The sequence below is a fragment of the Macaca nemestrina genome, chromosome 6, assembly GCF_043159975.1.
Source record: "Macaca nemestrina isolate mMacNem1 chromosome 6, mMacNem.hap1, whole genome shotgun sequence".
In the NCBI taxonomy this organism is placed as follows: Eukaryota; Metazoa; Chordata; class Mammalia; order Primates; family Cercopithecidae; genus Macaca; species Macaca nemestrina.
In genome coordinates this window covers 10,463,981-10,483,012 of record NC_092130.1, presented here as the reverse complement: position 1 = coordinate 10,483,012, position 19,032 = coordinate 10,463,981, and the positions used below count along the sequence as shown (strand labels likewise).

The window sequence follows — 19,032 nt, the reverse complement described above, 5'->3', positions numbered from 1 at the left end:
TGAAACAGGGCTAATGTGACTGAGGAATAGAACTTTGTTTAATTTAATTTTTTTTTTTTTTTTTTTTTGAGATGGAATTTTGCTGTGTTGCCAGGCTGGAGTGCAGTGGCGTGACCTGGGCTCACTGCAATCTCTGCCTCCTGGGTTCAGGTGATTCCCCTGCCTCAACCTCCTGAGTAGCTAGGACTACAGGTACACTCCACCATGCCCAGCTAATTTTTTTGTATTTTAGTAGAGACGGGGTTTCACCGTGTTGACCAGGGTGGTCTCAATCTCCTGACCTCGTGATCTGCCCTCCTCAGCCTCCCAAAGTGCTGGGATTACAGGTGTGAGCCACCGCGCCCGGCCTAATTTAAATTTAAATAACAACATATGGGTGATGGTTAAAGGAGGACATCAGAAGACACTCTGGCTTTAGTTCTCTTTATGTGCTCACGACTGGGGTTGTCTGTCTGGGCTCGAGGGACCTCAGAGCCTCTTAGGGTGATGTGTGTCCTCCGGGATGACATTTCTTGGACAATTTCCCTCCTCCTCTGAAATGCGAGCTTCATTCATGGAAAATGAGTAAAAATCTGCCTGGAATTACTTGCGAGGGTGAAGGATGAACGTATTAACAGGCTATAGATAATAAGAAAATCCTTTAAAAATGAATGTGGTGGCTGCCAAATCAATTTGTGCAAAATAACGGTAGACAAGGATGAGCTGTGGCTGACAGGGAGCAATTAAGTTTTGTAATTTTGCCTTGAATTATTAATTTCAAGAAGAGTTGCTTCTCTCACTGCAGTCTACATCTTCACCCTTTGAGAGCTGGGTGGAAAGCACTGTGGGTGAGCCTGCATTTCCAGGTTGTTGAGAAACCATCTCTCTTCGTGTCTTTCCTTATGCTTTCAGCTCTTCATCGGGGTTTGCTTTTCATTTTCTTCTCACATTCACAACAAATTAGCCATACAAATAAATAAAACAAAATAAAGGAGACCTGTCCCAAGAAAAAGCATCCTCATCACGTTTCGTAGGCCACTCCCTTTTACAAGCTGTTCCTGCACAGCCATGGCAGGTAATCATGTGCGCACCAGACAGAGGGGAATTTCTAAGTTAAGAAAAGTGGATTTGTGGGAAGTCATTTTCCTCCAGGTAAAGAGAAAGTGGCTTTGCTTGGCTGGTTGACTCATTGGCCAAACTAATGATGCTACTAACACCCCTGATCTCAGGATTAAGCATTGTATGGGATATTGTGAGTCATGAAGGATTATTCCTTCCTACAGAGCCCAGCTCTAGGAAACCATCTTACAATACATGTGCATCCCGAAGAGGACCAGGAGAGTGAGGAAGGCTTGGCTCAACCCAGCCCAGTTGCTGACAAGCCATCAAAATACAGGTCTTACTTCCAACAGTGGGTCAGTTGGAAGTGACAAACACTAGCATCTCTCAAAGGGCTTTGCCTTGATATTACCGCCTCTCAGCAACTGACCACTTCTCCCATTTGCCTGAACCCTCAGACTTCTTTGAAGAAACTCTTTCCACCTATCCAAGTGCACTAAGTTCCTGGCATATAAAATTACAAGTGTTTATTTTATGAGGTGGTGTGGCTTTGTGGAAAGTTGTTTGGGGGTAGGAGGTCAGACCAATTAGGGTTTTAATTTCATTTCAGTTACTTATTCGCTGTTTGACTTTGGCAAAGTGACACAAGTTCTCTGAGCCTGCTTCCTTGTCTGTGAAACTGGGCTAATGCTGCTGTGTGGGATGGTGGTGAGGGTTATAAGTGAGGAAGGTGAAGTTCCCAGCACAGTAGCTCACATGGGAGAAGGTGGCTGGCACTGTCCTTCCAGGAGATGGAGGCACAGTCAAGTGGCCCAGAGGACAATTCCCAGCTAGCCCCAGAAATAACAAGAATCCTTCCTCCAGGGATCATAGCCTTCTGAACTGCTTCCCTCCTGCCTGCCCTTCTCTTTGTTCCTCTTTCTTCACTGGGGGTCAGGGAAAATATCATGCATTCATTCACTCATTCATGTATTCAACAAATACCTCTGGAGCTTGCTGCCTGCAAGGAACTGCTCTAGGTGCTAGGAATACAACATAAGCAAAACAGAATCCTGACCTCTTGATGCTTATATTTTAGTGGGGAGTGAGGCACAGATGTAATAAACAAAGAAGATATAACATCCAGTGACAATAACTGCTATATAGTGAGATATATAGTAAGAGGATATGATGGAGGTGAATTAACATCAATGGTGAGTATCTGATTTTTAGCATCACCTGCATACACACACAGAGTAAGGAGGGTGGGTCCCTTAGTTTACAAAGCCCTGTTATGAGGAAGGAGCACTGAGGGGGACACTCACTCATATGAAGGGACTGCATGGAGTGGGATCTAAGAGGTGGGTAGTGGTTGGAACTACACCCGCTGCAGAGTAGTTGAGGAAGAAAAGGGGAAAAGACAGGTAAGTGACATGAAGTAGGGAGAGAACGGGGAAGAGGGATGGCAGCTGCCATGTGGCAGGAGAGAGGGAGGTTTTGGAGATCTCTCGGTTGATGGAACACGCTTCTGGGTGTCCTTATGGAGCCTCAGGAACCATGTGCGTGCCTTGCTGATGCTTTTGCCGTCAGTTTTGGGTTTTTTAGATCTGGGACGCTTGACACTGACCACAGGGTGAGCGCCAGGCTGGATTTGTATGTTTGTTGTTTTAAGTAATCTAAACCTTATAAACACATGTACGGAGAAAGCCCAAGGCTCTTTCACTGTTCCCTACATTCCAGTCTCCAGAAGTGACTTATATTCAAAGGGAAGTGTGAATCCTCTCTGATCTTTTCCTGTAAATATACAAACACTCGCCTATGCATAGTGTTTACAAATAAATAGTGGTTTCCTTGTCTTTTTAAAAAAGAGATGTGATATCATACTTTTGCAGGGGCCAAATAAAAAAAAATAACTACAAGAATATTCTAGTATCAATCCTTCATCCTCAAACTGTAGCAGTTCTACAAAAAGGCCTTTCTCTTGCCCCCACTGTCAAGCCCTCCTAACTTCTCGGCGCCCTCTGCCTCTGCCTGCCATTCTCTGCAAAGAAATGGTTTCTCTGGCAGGTATTGGCAGGCAAGATTGTATCTTTCTCCTTCCACCTATCCTGCAGTCATTAAGTAAGAGAGATCCCCTTACTCCCGACCCTCTCACCTGATACGAGGTAAGGAGAAGGGCGCAGAAACTAAATAATTCACCTTTTGGTGTACCCTGAAAGAGAGAGGAGATGAGTGATATGTTGCCATGGAAATCAGGTTCTGTTTACTAGTAGCTTCCCCTACTTGGAGGGCATCAGGGTAGCCTGTAAGACAGTGGCTCTCAGCCCTGGCTGCACATTGCAATCTCCTGGGGCTAATCAAATACAGATACCGGTGCCCCACCCCTAAGGATATGATTTCATTAGTTTGTGAGATGGGCTGGCATCCAAGCTCCTTCTAATGTGAAGGCAAAGATTGAGAGCAGCTGCTATAGAAGAGCTCTTTCTGGTAAATCAGTCATTATCCTGAGCATCAAGAGTCTGCATAAATAAATTCGGAACTGTGTCTTATGTTAATGTTGATGTTGCACTCACCTGGGGAAGGAGCCTGCTCATTTGCCCACTTTTCAGAAACAATGAATCTGTAGTCCAGCCCCTTCCTTTTCTTCCTGCTCTCAGCCTCCTTCCTTGTGAGGAGTAACAGCTGTAGAAGTCAGGAGACCTTACTGGCCACACTAAGAGAGTACCTGTGTGTGTATATCAGCCTTCAAGCAGTTTTGGGGTCAGACACCCACTTCTCAGACTTCCAGGCAGCTGCCAACCTTTGCCTTCCCTTCTTGGATTTCTTTCAACATGCAGATTTATGAGGCAAGGAATGCGTGAGGGGTGGCTGGCGTCCAGACTTACTGTAACCAGAGAGAAATGAACAGAGTGTGCTCCAGGGGACATGCAGCACTTCCTGAACAAACTACTGGTGTCGCCGTTAATGCTGCTGACTTCGGAACCTCATGTGTCTGTCTGTCTTGTTCTTCACTCAGCAGGACCAGCATCTATTGCTAATGTTAGGTTAAAGATTTTAGGGCACAGCACGCCAATCTTCCCTTGATCCATGCTGCTCATTGGTCAGTGGTCACATTTGTAGCACACCTCACGTCTGTGGGGAGTGGCTGTGGGGTTGAGAACTGCTGAGGCAGGGGGTTGAGTGTTCCCAATTAGGGGTTGGCAGTAACCACGTACTGGGGTGGGGCTTCTGCCACTTGCTTTATTGTTCATGTAATAACAGTGGACTTGGATTGTGAATTCCTTGGAACAAGAGGAGTCCCTTCTGCTGTCTTTACCCGGGAAGACTTCTCTGATTTTCTGGGCTGGTTTGCATTCCCCTCCTAGGTACTTTGGTAGTTGTTCCTGGAGTGGATCATAGCCAATACCACCCTGGGTTGTTCCCACTAATTTACCTATCCACACGCCCATGAATCACAAACCCTCAAGGGCAGGGTGTCCCCAGTGCCCACACCACACTTGTTTTGTAGTAAGAGGTGCATGCACATATGCTAGGAGATGGAATGCTTATCAGCACCCACTTTTCTTCCAGCCTAATTGTATGCACTATATTCACACACACACCTGGATCTAAATCCTGCTCTTTGCTTCTGGGCTGTCTGACCTTGGGCAAGATACTTCCCCTTGCTAAGTTTTGTCTCCCTCCTTTCTAGGATGGAGCTGGTGATAGGACTGAACCGATTGGGTGCTATGGAGTATTAAATGTGATAGTATCTGCCAAGGGTTAGCACAGGGCTGCTCACAGGATCAGTGCTCAGTAAATGCTAGTTTCGTTATTATCTGTATGATAAATTGATTGTAGTGTCATCTGCAAATAGGTAAATAAAGTACTATACATTGCCAAAGAACTTTAACCACCTCAGACTTGTTATTTATTCCGATTAAACAACAATGACCTGAGAAAGTAGTATATAAAGTGATTGTGCTATGCTGGATACAATATCAGCTAGCACGCAAATGTTAGCAGCCAACATACTGACTGTAGCCATCTAAGATTATTGGGAAGGCAGGAAAATTCATAGAAAGAGCACTGGAGAGGGAGTCCATGTGGGCAGGTAGCTAAGCGACAGTCAAGACAGCGTGGCAAGGTTTGGATAGAAGGACTGGCCTGCACTGTGGAGAGCTGTCTTAATTGGAGGGAGCAGCTGTGTATAAAGACAGTCCGCAGGGCAGCATGCCGTTGCCGTTTCTGAGTAAATTTGTACACTGTTTGCAGGAACTAAGATCTGTGAGTCACTGCCAAGATCCTCTCTTTTGTACATTATCAGATCAAAATTTTAACTCGACCTAAAAAAGGTCTCATCTCCCATGCCTGTGTAGGGAAACTGAATCTCAGATGTGCCCTTCTGTTCCCACGGGGCCATCGCAGAGACTTAGATTGCCCTGGCTTTCTTTCTCTTCTTGTGTGCTAAGCCACCAAAATCTGATATGCTGAATGGTCAACTTAGTGGTGGAGTTCGGGTTGAGAGCTGATTTCTAAAACCGCCACCACCTCTGGACGGCACACATTCGGATATCAGGTCAAGGTTCAGAAGACTATTAAGAAGCCAGCACCAAGACATGCTAGTGGAGAAGTCGGGGTTTTTATCACGTCCTACCTACTTTGCGGTGAAATGAAGGTCTTCGTAGTGAGATGGTGATGAACATTGCTGATGTGGCGAAGTCATCCTTCATCACCGTGCTATTCTGCTTAGAGCTCCAACTGCTACATTATGTCTTAAAACTTGTCAAGTTGTGCACAGTGCACTGACTTCATAGGAGAAAAAACGGGTTGTCTAAAAATATCAAAAATCAGACATTTCTGGTAGAACGAGACATTATAACTCAAAAGTCCAATAGATAAATAATAATTAGCAATGACATTTACTCCACAGAGCAGGAATAAAACAACATTCTCTATCAGCTACATCCTCAGATGGTTACAGTTTCCTGCCTCTAACCACAACTAACGAAAGGCCAGGCACACAGCCTTTAGGAAGTTAACATAAATTTTTTCTTGGGGAGGTGGCATGGAGGTGGGGGGATCAACTTTAAAGAAGTCTGTTTCTGTTTCCTAAGTATTTTGCCAGTAAAAACAAAATAGTTCCCCACTTGTTAGAAAATGTTACAGAATCACCTGTCTGCCCTTGAGGAGATGGAGAACAAAATCAACAATATTTGCATTTTGACCATACACAGAATTAATCCGTAGAAGCACAGGCATTTCTGAGGCCCAAGCGTGAAAACACTGCCGTGCATGGTTTTACAGACAAGATAGTGTCTGTGCTTCAACGACAGCGATGGGGCGAGGCTGCAGCAAGGGCAAGGCGTTCCTAGGGCAAAACATTTTAGGATGGTGATGCCTCATCCTCAAACTCTGAACTTACCTGGTCATTTTAGGAGAGGAAACTGAGGCTCCAGGAAGTGAAGTGATTTCTCAAAGGTATCACAGCTAGTCAATAGCAGATCCAGTACCCAGGGAGGGAAACAGCTGGTTATAAGATAATCAAAATGAAGAAACACACCTATTCTATCCTGTGTGTATTTCGGTGGGCATGTTGGGGAGAATCATTGGTGGTTCTCAGACTCCTTTTTTTTTATGAATTAGCAGATCCTTGGATTTCACTGGAGAAACCAGTGTGGCTACTGATCCATTAGAGAATCTAGCATTCCCCAGAGAGCAAAAACCTGCTTGTGGGGGTCATGCTCCAGCCTATATAGATTTGGTGCACCAACACTGCACTGACCTCATGAATAATCTCTGATCAGAGGATACTAATTAAGACGTGGCAATGCCCACTTAGTAAATTAGCTAAAGTGACAAAACTCAATTTAAATAGCAATTTTGTCTCTAGTGATAGAATTATAACGACTCCCTTCACTTAATGAGCCAGACACTTAATAATTCAAACATCCTTAGAGAAAAATCAAACAAAGCTTCTCCATCCCACACTGGGTTTCCCACCACCTCTCCTGCCACTGCTTTGCAAAAATGGCAGCTTGGACCCTGTGGAGGAGAGGCTTGGTATTCGGTGAGCAGGGAGGGGCTGGCCAGCTTCTGGGCAAGGTAACTGGTAGGTGACTTCTCCAACAGATTTCCAGCCAGCTGCCTGTTTTTGTAAATCAAGTTTTACTGGGGCACAGATATGCTTGTTTCTTTATATCGTTGTCCAGAGCTGCTTTCATACCACCGTCAAAAATTTGAGGAGTTGAGTAGTGGTAACAGAGACCTTATGGCTCGAAAAGCCTTCAACATTTATTATCTGGCCCTTTCAGAAAACAATCTGACCCTTTGAGAACAAGTTTGCCAACCCCTAGACTTGGACTGTACTTTGGATCTGTGGTTCTCTGGGTGTGCAACCTTGAATAGATACTTCCCACATCCCTGGCCTGTGATTTTCTTACGTGTAAAATGGGAATGATACAAAGACTATCTCCTGAGACTACGAGAATTAGGTAAGATGATGCACGCTTATCTGTGCTTGACACATAGTAAGTGTTCCACAAAGGGCTAATGAGATTAATAAAAGCAATGATAATAGGAACATATATTGAGTACTTACTATGTTCCAGACTGTGCTCAGTTCTTTACCTATATTAACTAGTTTAATCCCACAATAACCTATGAGGGAGATATTATAATTATTTTAGTTTTACAAATGGAGAAAGAGTATTTATTATCATTTTATCTATTCTTCTAAATTCTCTCATATTTACCCATTTAGTAATACTTTTGCCCAGTAGTAACTGCTCTCCTGGCTGGCAGGCTGCTCAAGGGAAGGTCCTGAGGCTCCTCATTGTCCCTGGACCCTGGACCTGAAGGCATTGATCATTCTATTGGTCACTGACAACATTGAAATCAAATATTTCTTCTCTCACATGAGTGGTGGGTCCCTTTCTCCATTCTGCCTGCCCAGCCTCCCTTCTTTGTCTTTCATATCCTCTCCTGGCCTTTGCAGTGTAACAGGAGGTGGACATCACCCCCAGGTACGGCCAGGCAGGTAGTGAAAACTCAGGCAGGTAAAAACTCAGAAATCCTAGGAGCCATTAAGGTTTGGAACAGCCAGATATACATGTATTCAGCACACATGTCTTGTGTGCCTAACATGCACCAGCCATGGAGGTTATACCTGCAAGACAAAATGCTCCCTGCCTCTCTAAAGCTTGCAGTCTATTCAAGAAAACTTTACAGCTACCGCACAGCTGCCACCTTAAAGAAATCTTTCTTTTTATTTTGATTCTTTCTTTTTTTTTTTTTTTTTTTAACACAAAAGTAAATGTGTTCTTTCTGGGGTGTCCGTGTCCAAACCCAGTCACACATCACTTAAGGATAGGGATATGTTAAGAGAAATGCATCACTGGGCATTTTTCTCATTGTGTGAACATCAGAGTGTACTTACACAAAGCTAGATGGGAGCCTACCTACTACACACATAGGCTATAAGGTGGAGCCTATTGCTCCCAGGCTGCACACCTGTATAGCATGTTACAGTCCCGAATACTGTAGGCAATGAGAACACATTGATAAACATAATGTGTTTTTCTAAACATAGAAAAAGCATGCCAAAAATATGATATGAAATAAAAAATGGTCTACCTGTATAGAACATTAATCATGTATGCAGCTTGAAAGTTGCTCTGGGTGAGTCAGTGAGTGGGTGGTGAGTGAATGTGAAGATGTAGGATGGTTACTGTAGGCTACTGGAGACTATCAACACTGTACACGTAGACTATACTGCATTTATTAAAAAATATCTTTCTTCATCAACAGAAAATTAACCATAGCAGACTGTAACTTTATAAACTTTGCATTTTTTACCTTTTTCACTCTTTTGTACTAACACAGCTTAAAACACACACACATTGTATAACTGTGCAAAAATATTTTCTTTCTTCGTATCCTTATTCTACAAGCATTTTTGGTTCTTGCTTGTTTTTTACTTTTTAAACTTTTTTGTTAAAAACTAAGACACAAACACACACAGTAGCCTAGGTCTACACAGTGTCAGGACCCCTCCCCATCACTGTCTTCCACCTCCACATATGGTTTCATGGAAGGTCTTCGGGGACAATAACATTCATTAATTTGTCACCTCCTATAACAATGCCTTCTTCTGGAATATGTCCTAATGACCTGCCTGAGGCTGTTTTATAGTTAATTTAGTAGAAGGAATACACTCTAGACTGTGATATAAAATATGACAAAGTAAATACATAAACCAGTAACAGTCATTTATTATCATGATCAATTATGTGCTGTATGTAATTGTATGTGCTGTACCTTTATATGATGAGTAGCACAGTAGGTTTGTTTACAAATAGGTGAGTGATGCATTGTGCTGTGACATTAGGATGGGTGCGATGCCACTAGACAGTAGGAATTTTTCAGCTCCATTCCGTCATTGACCGAAACATCGTTATGCAGTACATGAATTTATTTGTTTTCATATAAAATTAATATGATACTTAAAGTTCTTATAAGGAACTCAGCTCTATCTTAAAGTCCCTAAAAAATATAAGAAAGGGAAAAAAGTCAACCTAGAATGAACTCCTTCTCTATGTCAGGCACTGAATACGGTACTTTGCCTGCTTTAGCTCATTAATTTCTTACCACAAGAGTTGATCATTTCCTATTTCATATGTGGAAAAACAGAGATTCTGAGTGTTTAGGTGACTTGCTCAAGCATAGTTGGCTATGAAGAGGCAGAGTCATCTTTCACATCTTACCCCCACACCCCAACACCTCCCATTCCCGTGGGAGTTTTCTCACTGTGTCATCTACAGCCTTGGGGATGGCTGTGGGTGGGGGGAGGGGTGATTAGGGTCCCATGGTCCCCTCCCTCTGTTGAAGCAGCGCCTTCTTCCACTGTTTTCTGTGTGTGTATTCTACTGATCTTTAAAAGGGACCTGCTGCTCTAACAATGAAGGTAGAACTGTGCTGAGAAGTTGGTGGTCTTTATGGAGTGCCAGCTGTGTGCCAGACTCTGGTCACTCTCAACCGCAGGCAATCTTGTCTCCCAGCAGACATTTAGCAGTGTCTGGAGGCATTTTTGTTTTTCACAACTTGAGTGTTGCTATTGGCATCTAACGCAACGGTCCCCAACCTTTTTGGCACCAGGGACCAGTTTCATGGAAGACAATTTTTCCGTGGACAGGGAGGAGGATGGTTTCGGGATGATTCAAGCACATTACATTTATTGGGCACTTTATTTCTATTATTATTATATTTTAATTTATAATGAAATAATTATACAACTCACCATAATGTAAAATCAGTGGGAACCCTGAGCTTGTTTTTCTGCAACTAGACAGTCCCCTCTGAGGGTGATAGGAAACAGTGACAGATCATCAGGCATTAGATTCTCGTAAGGAGCGTGCAACCCAGATCCCTCACATGCACAGTACACAATAGGGTTTGTGCTTCTATGAGAATCTAATGCCACCCCTGATCTGACAGGAAGCGGAGCTCAGGCGGTAATGTGAGTGATGGGGAGCGGCTGTAAATACAGATGACACTTCACTCACCTGCCGCTCACCACCTGCTGTGCAGCTCAGTTCCTAATGGGTCACAGACTGGTACCCGTTCATGGTCCAGGTGTTGGGGACCCCTGATCTAGTGGGTAAGGCCAGGAATGCTGCTGCTAATCACACAGTGCGCAAGAATTGTCTAACCTAGAATGCTGATAGTCCCACGGCTGAGAGACCCTGTTCCATACTAATTCTTAGGTAAACAGAGGTGAGAAAAACAGACAGAAAGCCTGCCCTCATGAAGTGTGCTTCAGTGGGGATAAGTAGATATTAATCCAGTCACCCATGCTGAGTCTTTAATCTCACAAACTGAAGCAGCGCCCTGAAGGGAAAGCATGGGGTGTCTGGATAGGAGATAACAAGGACTCCTTGTCTGTGAGGTCCGGGAAGGTGCTTTTCGTTGTTGTTGTTGTTGGATACAAGTTTTGCTCTTGTTGCCCAGGCTGGAGTGCAATGGGTAATCTCGGTTCAACACAACCTCCGCCTCGGGTTCAAGCAATTCTCCTGCCTCAGCCTCCCAAGTAGCTGGGATTACAGGCGTATGCCACCAGGCCCGGCTAATTTTGTATTTTTGATAGAGACTGGATTGGTCAGGCGGGTTAGAGAGGCTTCAGTCTGAAGGCAGAGGGCAGGTGGAGTGGGAGTGGCGTAGGCACAGGTCACTGCAGGTGCAAAGGCCCCGTGGAGCGAGGGCAAGTGTCTGTTGGAAGGCGTGTGGATTAGAAAGGGCAGTGCAAGAGGTGGGCTACACAATGAGGGAAGGAAGAACCAAATCTGGCAGAACACTGGCCATCTTAAGGAGTCTGGACTTGATTAAACTAAGAGCTGTGGGGACCATGGAGGATCCTCCAGCAGGACATGGTATGATTTTATTGGAATTGGAAAAGATCACTCTGACTATTATGTGGAAAACAAACTGAATGGAGCAAGACTGGCCCTAGGGAACTAGCAGACATTGAATACCACATACTTTCTTGCATTGCAGGGATGGGACAGGGACGTTCCCCTCCAGAATAGAATCCCGCTTCCCTGGGGCTGCCAATTTTGGTTTGTGTTAACAGCAGGGTCGCAGTGCATCAGGAACTCTATCACCCATAAATGTCAATCCCATCCTTTCTCCCAATTTTAAAAACTCACACCATTCAGACGTAAAACTCTATCATATCATTTCGGTTTCACATCTGTTCTGTAGTTGCAAAATAACAATTCCACTGCTGTCGTTAGCCTGAACGAAAACAGTTCGACATGAGAAGGATGTGGGCCTGTCTCTAATTTCTTTTTTCTTTATTGACCTTTTCCAAGGTGTCAGAAAGCAGATTCTCTCATTAAGATGTTGACACCTGAGAAAGTCTGTAGTATATCTTATTTATGGCAGTGTGTATATGGGTGATGGAGAAGGGAGTTAAAAAATCAACTGTCAAGGCAAGAAAAATATTATCTTCCTTGGTCTATTCTCTCTCCCCAGTGACTTCTGACTTCTCTGAATCATAAAGTGGATCCGTGTCTCTCCTATGGTCTAATTAACTTAGAGGGAGACTGGGTAGGAGGGGAAATATCTAAAGATGCCCAGAAACATGGGTTTGTGGAGTTGACACAATTCATTTCTGATTAGCAACAGTTCATGCACTCGTCCATGAGCCACACAGATGTTCAAGTGGGCTGTCTTGAGGTATTGGGAAATTATCATAAATTTGAACTCATTTGCAAGGATCTATTTCCATATTTTACAGAAAATTGTAATTTTCCCTCCCAAGTTCCCTCCATTGTGAGGAGGAGGAATTTTTCACCAAGATGGTGCTGGCTCTGCTGGAAGCAGCTTTGATGAGTTGAGGATGCAGGGCCGTCTGGAGCTAGCCTTGGCCCTGCAAGCAATACAGAGAAATAGAGGGCACAGCTCCTGCCCTTCACATTGGTCAGAGAGGCCACAAGGTTTCAGGAAACAGAGACCACCAACTAGCCTGCTCAAAGGTTAACTGTCAGGAACTGTCTTTGTTGCTTCCAAGGCTTGGTCTGAACTCTTCCTTTCAGCCTTGACCACTGTGTGTGCTCGCCTCTGAACTTAGATTTTCTTACTCAGCTGAAATACAGAATGACAGTAATCCCTTCACAATGTCATTAGGATTAAATGAGAGACTCTATGTAAAACACCTGGCGAATCGTATGCACGGGACAAACATGGTTGTTGATACCAATAGCTAAAAAAGAGGAATAAGTACAGGAACGTGTTGGGCTGGGCTGGAGGAACCTGCAGGTCTTTGGAACACTCTGCAGCTTCTCTGTTCCATTCAATGGAAATACCAGTGAGTTTTCCCCACACCCAGACCATCAATGTCCCTGCTTCCTGAAGTACCCGTGTGAAGTTGAGTTTCAGCTTTGGAGCATGCTTCAGGAATGTGAATTGGATGAATAGGTTTTAAAATATTCATTGGTACATTTCCTTTGAAGCAAACCCAGGATTCTGGGTTGGATTTATCTTGAGGAATAAGCAGTGGCTGTCTAAAGGTTGATCCCACCCTGAGATCCAGGCCCTGTGGACAGGCCATACTGAGGTCCTGGACCTGTGGCCCAAGGGCCATATTCTACACAGGAATATGATTTATTGGCCCAGACTTTTAAAAAATGTGAATCCTTTGCTAACACTTAAACTCTAGGAGTTTTCACATAAAAAGATTTTAGGACTTCTCTTGAGAAAACAGAAGGTCCCACGTTCCCACAAGAGGCCATCGCACGTTGATGAAGAGTAGCTGTTTTCAAAAGATTAGGCTTGCTGTTTGGTTACCCTCACCTCCTGGCTTGCCTATTATATTAATTTATTTGCCTGGCCTCACCAGGCATTAGAGTTTGCAGACCCTGGGGCAGTGGTTCTCAAGGTGTGGTCCTGGGATCAGTGGAATCTGCATCACCTGGGAGCTTGTTAGAAATGCACGTTCTCAGGCCCTGCCCAGCCCTACTGATTCAGAACAGTTGAGGGTAGGGCCCAGGGACCTGTGTTTTAGCCAGCCCCCCAAGTGACTCTGACGCTTATTAAGTTTGAGAATCCTTACCCTGGGATAAGGGATAAGCAATGGAAAATGAAGGGAACTGTTTCTAATGTCATCTTTGCCACTTAATTCAGTGGGAAAGTTTAGAAAAGCCACTTCGCTTTTTTACTGTCTCTGTAAAGTGGTAAGAGTGGGCTAATTGACTCCCAAGGACCTTGTGGCCTTAGCATGGTGTGACTCTATAATTCTCCAGGTCTATGGACTAAGAATTCATATTTATAAAGCGCTCACCATGTGCCAGGACTGGGGTAAGCACTTTACCTGGATGATGTCATTTAACACTAACCATGGCTCCCTTTGAGGACTCATTTTATAGAGGGAGAAATTGAGGCTCAGGGAGGTGAGCTGCCACATCAAAGGCCCTGCCTTGGAGTGCCCTAGATTTATGTAACTGAGAGCTGGTGAGCCCCAACTCCCTGATATTCTATTTCCTGTGACCTGCCCGTGCACAGAGGTATCTGAGAGGTGATGATGGCAGTGTGGCCGGCACCTCAGAACAAAGCTGGCAGGTCCTTCAAGGCAGGCAGAGGCATGTTCTGCTGAACAGGAAGGATTATCAAAAATAGAACATGGCAGCCGTGGCCTTCTCCAGCCCCAGTAACAAGGAGCCAGCTGTGACCCTGCAGAGAGATGCTGAAGGAGGTAGGAGATTTGGAGAGGGAAGGAGGGAGAGCAGCCAGATCTGGCTTTGAAACTCCCCAGTCCTCAGTGGAATCCCAGCCATCCCTTATGAAGTGACCTTGGGAGAGCATTTTAACACTCTGTGCCTTGATTTCCTCATCTGAGAAATGGGGATGATCCCCACTTCCAGTGATTGGGAGCAAACAGGTTCATGAAAAGCATCTGGGATGCTGTAAACAGCTGAATATGTGGTGGCTTTCGCCAATGCTAGGAACCTTGCTTGCCCTTTCTGAAGAGCTCTAGAAGCACCTTGTGCTGTTGTCTGTGATGATGGGAAGGCTGAACAGTTTCTGACCATGGGAAGAGCCTTCCTCCTCCATCTGCCTGGTGGGCTCCGGTTGCTCAGAATGCTTCATTTTCCAGATACCTTGTTTCATTACCCTGTCTCTTGTCTGCTACATGTTCTAATTTGTTTTTCCCTTCAGAAATCCTCTCTGGGGTCTATCCACCCTGAGAATGGCTGGCAAATGCCTCTAGGAGGATGTAAATCCTGACTACAACTTCAGAGGTGTCTTCTTAGCATGACCAGGACAAAAGAGCGTTCACAGAGACCCTCAATTCTCAGATTAGGGAGCAGACTGTGGTTTCCTTTCCTTTCTCTTGACCCCAGAAGAATCCTCTGACATGGTTAACAAGGGGTGGGTTAAAAGCAGACAGGCTGGCTCTGCTGCAGCGGGGTGACCTTGGGGAAGTCGTGCAGCCTCTCCACTGTGTCATCATTCATACGGTGAGTCAATAATACCATACTAATGCCTTAGCAGGCATACACCGAGTGGTAGTTGTCTTCCCTCCTCTAGTTAGAGGACATATATAATTTTGGGCAGAGAGCTCAAGGGGAGAGACTAGAACAAATTTGAACTCTTTGGGTCTCAGAGTGAAAAATCAGTGAGAATCAACTCAACAGAAATGCTAACAAGTGTTATTACTTGAGCTGTTACTTTGTGCCTGGCTCAGTGCCAAACATTTTGTGTGTGTTTGTCTCATGCAGTCTTCCCAGGCGTTCTTTTCTAATTAGGGAGATATTATTATGCTCATTTCAAAGATGAGACAATCAAGGCTCAGAGAAGTGAAGTCTGTTGCCCAGAGCTCACAGCTACCAACTGGCTTAGCTGCATCTGCAGTGGCCTCTTCCCACGTGTGCTAGGAAGGAGTAAAAGGGAGGCTGGATGTGCTCCTCCCACCTGGAAATCACTCATTCTTTCAGCCTGCAAAACACTTCCCTCTGGGGCTCTCAGCCCCCAAGGCTTTTCTTTAGCCGCCAGCCCCTCTGGTTTTTGTTTATTATTTTGATTTGTCCATGGCCTCGGTCCTTTGTGCAGCCTGATTTCTCCTGGCTTCAGGCCCTAAGACTCGTCCTTATTTGCATAGGAGTCACCCAGAATATTGATGTGGCTCTTTGCCAGCAAAGTGAGCATCCCCCACACTGCCGGCTCCACGAAACCACATGAGCAGGCCAGGCAGGCTCCAGCCCTGGTGCAACACCCCGATGCCGTCCCCTCCTCTCTGCTCCCCTGCATCCATTCACAGACCATCAGCTGAGCAAAGCTCCTCAGAGCCGAAGCTGTGTTTACCCAGGAAGCCCCAGTTCACTTTGGCAGGCCATCTCAGCACAGCAAATATGAGGAAGGAGCGATCTACAGTCTCCCTGCCCTTGACAGGGGAGAGGCCTCGAGTTTCCAGTCACTTGAAGAGAAGGCCTAGCCTCCAGCCCCGTAGGATTATTCCTGACTGCCACAGTGAAGAAAGTAGTGTTCCAGCTCCCCTCATCCAGCCCAGCCAGGGGTAGCCGGAGTCAGGCATCTGAGGGAAGTGATGTGTTTGCTGTCTAACTGGGCCACTGAGGGGATGAGTCACAGGAAGTCCAAGAAGGCTCTCCCAGGAGCTACCTTTATGTTTCTTCGTGTGTATTCTTAGCTGGTTTTCATATTCGGGGGAAAGGGCAGGAGTGTTTGGAAATTGGTCTTTACCCCAGCTCCTGTGTTGGGCATTAGGTGGGCAGACTTCCAGCAAAACACTGCAAAGAACTGGGGGATCTGGCATAGTCATTCATTCATTCATTCATTCATTCATTCACTTCTTCATTCCACCAATCTACTGAGGACTCATTGTGTATCAGCCACGGTTTCAAGGAAAAAGACAGGCCGGTTCCTGGTCTCTTGGAGCTACATTCTAATGGGGTGGGGACAGACAATAAACAAACCTAATAGAAAAGTAATTTCACACAGCGATAGGCAATCTGAAAGTCACACAGTAGGATCCTGTCATTGAGAGTGACGTAGGGCTGAGGGAGGCTACTTGAAACTGGGTGGGCAGTGAAGACTTCACCGTGGAAAGGGCCTTTAGGCTGGACCTGAATATCAGACGGAGCTGGCTATGCAAAGATCTGGGGGGACAGTGTTTCAGGCAGAGGGAAGAGCATGGGCAAGGCCCTGAGTCAGGAAGGAGTGTTGCCATATGGGAGGAATGAATGAAGGCCAGAGAGTTTGGAGAGGAGCAGTGAGTATACCCGTGCTGGAGTGAGTTTATGATGTATCTGGAACTGTTCTAAATGCCTAACCTGCAACATGCATTTATCCTTACCCAACAATATGACTCCCTGTTACCATTTTGGAAACTTAAGTTCAAAGAGATTGTGCAAACTTCCAGAGTCACATACTTCATCAGTGATAGAGCTGTGATATGAACTCAAGCACTCTGATAGGGGAAGCTGTACTTTTAACCTGTACGTTGTACAGTCACTGTAAACTCACTTGAATGTATTAACAAAATGTTCCAAGATTGGGAAGAGGAGATGAGTCTTGGAATAGGACAGAACATTTTCCAAGGGGAATGGGAAGGGACCTGGCATTTGTTGATGGTGCCTAGGCTGAGTGCCAGGCACTGGGCTGTATGCTTTCTCATCCATTATTCTGATCCTAACCCTCCAAGGTAGACTTCATTAGCCCTGTTTTACAGATGGTGAAAGCACAGGCTCAAAGAAATGAAGCTTCCTGCCCAAGGCCATGCAACTAATATCAGATTGCCTGAGTAAGGGTTCAGGGCATCTGCCCTGGCACCTGGTCCTTTCTGACCCTCCACGTTAAGCTGATTCCTTTTTGTGTCATTATTTCTTATTCCTCTCCTTCCAAAAATGAAAATGAATATCCCCCAAAACGTAAAAATCCTAACAATAAGTGCACCTGCTTTAGGGTGGAGGGAATGGCGGGCCGTTGGCATGCACGTATTGTTCTTCAAATTACCTGTTACCTAGAGGGGAGGAGCAGGACCGGATCCTTCACGGTCTTGGTGCTTGCTGGGTGAGCATGAGCACACAGGCATTCCATAAATAAAAAGTAAATGTCACACCGTGCAGTGCCGGTGCGTTCTGCAAAGCTTCACCTAGGGGTCTTCGCAATTGCCAGAAGCAGGGTCAGGATTTGTCATTCTTATTCCTCTCAGGCCTTTCCCCCTGGGGCTGATCCCGCCTTCAGGAGACCTAGAGAGCTCGTCTTGTAAGGCACCGAGAGAGGAGCCACGCCACCATTCGGTACACACCCTCTTCACTTCTTAGCTTAAATTCTAGGTGTGAAAATTTCATCCCACCTCTTCTTTTATTCACTCACTTGAAAGGTAGTTGTTTGTCTGCTGTGACCTAGGCTCTGAAGATACTCTGGGGAACCTTGTAGATAAAGGCCCTGCTCTCACAGAGCTTTTATTTTAGTAGAAGGATTCAGAACTTTTTTTAAAAAAGGTAAGCAAATACACATAGGTGCTATGGAAAAGATAAAACACAGTAATGACAGAAAGAGATGGGTAGGGGGAGAATGATTATTTGCACCTTTCTCTGTTTTTTCATACCCATTCATCCATCCCTCCCTTTCTCTGTCCACTCATTCGTTCATCCATCCCCTATATCTCTCTATCTGTGTATTTGACTATCGTCTACCTACACACACATACAAACACATATACATTTATGTATTTTTATAGGCCTGTCTTCCTCCCACCCTCCTTTCTCTCTCTCCTTTCTTACACCTCCTTCCACAATTTTTTTTTTTTTTTTTTTTTTGAGACAGGATCTTTCTCTGTCCCCCAGGCTGGAGTGCAGTGGTGTGATTATGGCTCACTGCAATCTCGAACTCATGGACTAACTGATCCTCCCGCCTCAGCCTCCCAGCCAGCTGGGATTATAGATGTGCGCCACTGCACCTGGCTCACAACTAATTTCTGACACCCACTCAGGGCCACTTCCTCAGGGTGGTTTGTCTTTTTTTTTTTTTTTTTTCCTTCAGCTCCCCAATGACTGGCACCTGGTCATTTGTCCGTGCCTCCTCAGTAATGAACATACTGTTTGGCATAAGGTGAGCATAACAAGCATTTGTGAAATCACCAAATTATAAGAATATCCTATACTATTTTTATATGCATCCAATTACAAAGGTGTGATAGAAGACTCAACGTGCCCTCCCAACCTTAGAATCACTGTGTTCCCGATATGAAGGATGATTATTAAATGAAAAGCAGCAGAGCATATGGATAAAGGTGTATAGCCCTGTGTTCGAATCTCCTTGGCATCTAATTTAAGTCAAAGACTGTTCCATTTATGAATCAGTTCCCTTATTGTCAATTCAACTTGACAAGCATTTGCTGCACAACTACTATGTGCAGAATGTGGTAGGGATTCATTGAAGATACAGTCCTTGCCCTCCTGTTTTATACTTCCCAGGAGGGAGATCATAATAATGTGGACAGAACTGTAAATAGAGGCA

General features: G+C 45.0%; 2 protein-coding genes across 8 annotated transcripts in view; one reads left to right on the top strand and one right to left on the bottom strand.

Moving 5' to 3' along the window:
- Positions 1 to 19,032, top strand: part of LOC105480844 (dedicator of cytokinesis 2) — a 434,017-nt gene that overhangs the window by 281,672 nt on the left and 133,313 nt on the right. The gene's annotated exons all lie outside the window — the stretch shown is intronic.
- Positions 1 to 19,032, bottom strand: part of INSYN2B (inhibitory synaptic factor family member 2B) — a 118,554-nt gene that overhangs the window by 68,212 nt on the left and 31,310 nt on the right. The window contains exons 1-2 of one of the 5 annotated variants that reach the window (XM_071098099.1): positions 6,422 to 18,528; positions 3,173 to 3,229 (exon numbers count right to left, since the gene is read on the bottom strand). The exons of the other annotated variants lie outside the window; for them this stretch is intronic. The gene's annotated coding sequence lies outside the window, so the exon portion shown is untranslated. Of the gene's footprint in view, positions 1 to 3,172; positions 3,230 to 6,421; positions 18,529 to 19,032 lie in introns of those variants that run through there. 5 annotated transcript variants of the gene reach the window in all.